Below are 4708 nucleotides of genomic sequence, written 5' to 3'. Positions count from 1 at the left end.
GCCGACCGGACAATACGATTATACATATAAACGAAAAGTCCGATGGCTAGTGGCGGTTTACGAAGCCCGAAACGGAGTCCAACTTTCCTCCTTTCTCCTCGTCAAATTAAGCGGCGCTGCTCTCGGTTTCGCTCCCGGCGAACTTTGTCCAATGTCCGCCATTTTTACGCTTCTTCAGGGGACGTCGCATCCTTCTGTGTACTCACCGTAACAGGCTTTATTCCCAACTACTGGACAAATCCTCTTTTCCTAATATTTCGTATTGTTCCCATCTAAGATTCTCTTGTTCCATGGCGCAAAAGCATTGTTGTAATCAAAGCTGCACTGATCATGGTCCCAGATACTGCGATGCAAGATACACTTGATATTCATTAGAAGATATTGCGGACAATCACGTTGACGTAAGGAAGGAGATTACTGTCAGTCCATTACCGCAATTTCTCAAGGGATTTTCTTCTTCTTACAAGGGGTCTTATTTTGCAAATGAAGTTATGTCTATCCTTTTTCCTATCGATGATACCTTATCAGAATACATCTCATAATGTAGCACTAAACAGTTTGTAGACGATCCAACGTTTTTATACACATCACAGTTAATGAATTCACTTTGCACTGTCTTGAAATGTCTGTAAATTGTTAAAACCATGCTGTTTAATTGATAGCTATATAATGAAAAATGGACAGTTATGATCGGTTACAATGGAGCTTACATCCGAATGTATAGAAAAACTTCAGACTCACTTAACGAATTCCTCGGTTTTAATTCGTAACGACCATAATCGCGAAGTCGTCATCGGTTCCCCGAGGCGTGTCATTAAATTCTATTGGACGGTCACGAGATTCTCCCCAAGAATACGCTCGCCGCGAAACAGCGAATAATGAAATTCGAGGAAAGCACTCACCGTAATTGACGAGATGACCGTGTTCGTGGTTGCGGATGCTCCATAGTCGGACGCTGATCGATGGAAGACGACCCGAACCGACTGGCAGACCCGCGTAATTAAGGATTGACGGGAAACAAATAGTCTCGTGTTTCGCCGCGCTTAGGCGAGCTCGTCCTCTCTGATCGATATTATTGCATGTTTACGTTCCATGGTTTTTTCGTTTTTCTTGTTTCGGCTCGCGTCGGGTTTCGGCCAGGCTGACTGACGGGAATTCGGAGGGTTCCTATCCCTTATCCCGCGACCCTCGTCAACCTACTCGATCCTTCTCCTTCTGCTTTTTTTTTTTCTCAGACAGTGTTCCTCGACGTCGGCGCGCAATGTGCTGTCTCGGTTATTTTGAGTATGCCATATTTCACGGACGTTCCTTGCGCAAACCCTTACACTGGGCGGTCGAATAATGTTTGCATTGCCTCGCAATTATTTACGACGCGACACCGCCGTCTGACATCGATGAGCTTTGAATTTATCGTAAAAGCGATAAATAAAATTATAAACGATTCTCAGCGCATCCTCAGAATATTAAGATATTTTTCAGATGCTCCTTCTAGACGCGTTAGTTTTTCTATAAACCTTAACACGTTGATGTGACATTAACCACCTTAAAAATGGTATAAAATCGAAGAATTTTATTTCACTCGTAAACAAAGCTGCGGATTGAATTTGGGCTAAGGAAAAAGTTACTTCAAATAACTCAGGATCACCTTGGAACTTTTGGAACACCCTCTATATAGAATACTGAGAAGTTGCTTGAATTATAGAATATTGTTACATTATTTCTAATTTACGAGAACTATTTAGTTCTATCTAGCTAATACTAGCTTCTGTCTCTTAGAATTGATAAGCATAATTTCAAAAAATTAAAATAACTGGTATACGACGAAAATATTAACGAAAATAATAATAAACTGAATAAAACGTCTAAGTTTTAAAATATTTTTTGAATTATTATATAGGAAAGGATGACGCGTTGCTTTTTAATGTTTCGTACGTGGTGGCAGTGTTTAGGAGTTGTTTCGTATCGCCCCACCCGGTGCAGCGATCAATCGTTGTCACTTTGGCGGACAGGCCGGTAATTATCGTAATTTTAGCATTGAATGTAACGCTGATCGAGCCTGTAGTTGTTTGGTTATTATTCCGCGGCGGGACATACAGGGGGCGAAAACGTTTGTCCGACCGAGGCACAAACGCGGTTAATTTTATTGTTCCGTCGTCGCAGTTGAGTAACGCTTGACGTTTTCTGCCTCGGATAATTATAAAATATTGCATCGCAATGTTTAATAATACGCTTGCGTTTAGCAGAGGCTCGTATTGGTGACTCGCAAATATCGAAAGCTTTGTGTGTGCCCCTGCTCCCCGCTCCTCGCTGTTTCCGTTAGGGATCGCAAATTGACGATCAGCTTTTAATCGGGATTTTAATAGCGTTCATGTAATCGTTGTTATCGATCACGACGGTGAAGTGGATGACGAACAATTATCTCCGGTAATTCGTTAATAGCATTGTAATTTTCATTTTGCTGGACGAACGGGACACTCCGCCGCGATTATTTTCAATTCCCCCTCTATCTCCATACATATTTCGCGAAGATGATCCGATCATGATCGACCTGATTTTTTCTATCCCCTAAAATTCTTCAATCTACATATATTAGGGTGTCCCATAAGTTTCTTCCCTTTTTTTGATGCGAAATGAATACACGATATTTGCTGTTTAAGGTGGATTTATTGTTATGTATGAACCGTTCTGTTCTATCTGTCAAGAAGAACCTTCTTCTATCTCTCAAGAAGCCTCATTATGCCCTCTTTCTAAAATTGTTCAAGCTTATTTGCAAAATATTCATCTGGGTGAATTTTTCTTTCGCTTATGGCTTTCAAAGATTTACCACGGAGAGAATTTTTTAAGGAGAGCTACAAGTGATAATAAGATCGAGCAAGGTCTGGGGAGTACGAATGATGAGGTAGAACGTCCCAATCAAACTGTAATAATTTTTGCATTACGGCCAACGCAACATGCGGTCTTACGTTGTTGCGACGGAAAACGACGCCTTGCCGATTCGCCAATTCTGGCCGTTTTTCTGCTATGGCAGCTTTTTAATTGGTCCAGTTAATTGCAATATTTGTCAGCATTGATCGTATCACGTTGAGGAAGGAGCTCGTAGTACACTACAACTTTCCAGTCGCACCAAACGTACAAAAGAACCTTCTTCGGATGAAGTCCAGGCTTCGCAACAGTTGGAGGTCTATTTTCCTTAGACCAAGTTCGTTTTCGCTGTACAATTTGGTATAAAATTTCTCGTTTCCAGTGACAAGCCTCTTTAAGAAATGATCCCTTTCATGTCGCTGTAGAAGCAAATCGCACGTAGAGACGCTGTGCATAAGGCCGGTCTCCGTCAATAGGTGTGAAACCCAAACTTCATATCGATTCGCATATCCAATCTTGATTAAATGATTATGTACCGTTGTCTTGGGAATATCAGTGGCATTCACCATATCACGTACACTATATCGCGGATTTTCAGTGAGCACAGTCTTGATAATGTCCGTATCCGTCGTTGCAGGGCAGTCGCTGCGGTCTTCATCTTTCAACTCGAAATTGTCAGCTCTAAATTTTTTAAACCAATTGCGAATGGTCCTAATAATCGTAGTATCACTCCCGTAAACGGTGCAGATCTCATCTGCAGTGTCCTTTGCATTATTTCCTTTTTTAAAGCAATGAAGCATAACATGCCGCAAATGCTTCCTTTGGCTCTCCATATTGAACGGTGCCGAATAAATTTTATAAGAGACTTTGTCACCAAGGAAACGTACTTTGAAAGAGCTCTGGGGCGACTGAAACCGACGCCATAAACGGCTAAGAGATAAGCCTGCATGTTTATATAAATACAACCATTTAGAATCACTCATAGCGTGGCGCGGAAGAAACTTATGTGACAACCTAATATTTATGTATGATACCGTGAGTACCATGACTCGGTAAATAGCTCGGCATTTCGCGCGATCGTCAAATCAAGAAATAAAATGGGTGTCTACGATGAGTAGACATGCGTTAGGGCATCGCTTCAGCAATAGTTAGTCGTGATCGATCGGAGCTTGTGTGAAGATCCAGCTTCTAGTAATCGTCTTTTTGTTTTTTGTATCTCTCTCTTTTTTTTATATTTATTCTAATAATTTTTTGCACTCGACATCATTTTAGTTTGAAATCCAAAACTATTTCGGAGGATCTATAGTATCTATATATTTTATACGGTTTACTGCTGCAAATTATGCTATACTATGAGCAGTTTTTAAAAAATAAACAGATTCGATGGTGTAACAATTTTATTAGAACATTATGTGATAATATTGAGTGGCGCCCCAGAGTCAACGCTTGAGGGCAAAGGGTTAATAATGAAGTTGCTTTTCGTTGGTATGACTTTGCGGTATTGTGGCAGTTAATTCCTAAAACCCGATCTTACATTTATTATATGGAGAACACTTTTAGATTAATTTGAGAGTTACTGTATAAAGAACGAAATCAAATTCGGAGCAAATAACATTAGTGTGGGACATATTAAATAAGTGCAATTAGATACAGTAATTCTATTATCTATCAATTTTTTAAATTCATCAGTATATATTATTGTTCGCAGAACATTTCTACATTCATTTGAAAATTAATGGACAAAATAAAATAAGAAGGAAATAACACAGTGACAAATAAAAAATAATATGATATGATTGTACATTTTAGTTAAAACTTCCTTACAAATTTTGGTATATAAAACGAA

Source organism: Augochlora pura, chromosome 7 (assembly GCF_028453695.1).
Source record: "Augochlora pura isolate Apur16 chromosome 7, APUR_v2.2.1, whole genome shotgun sequence".
Taxonomy (NCBI): Eukaryota; Metazoa; Arthropoda; class Insecta; order Hymenoptera; family Halictidae; genus Augochlora; species Augochlora pura.
Note: the sequence above shows the minus strand (reverse complement) of the source record.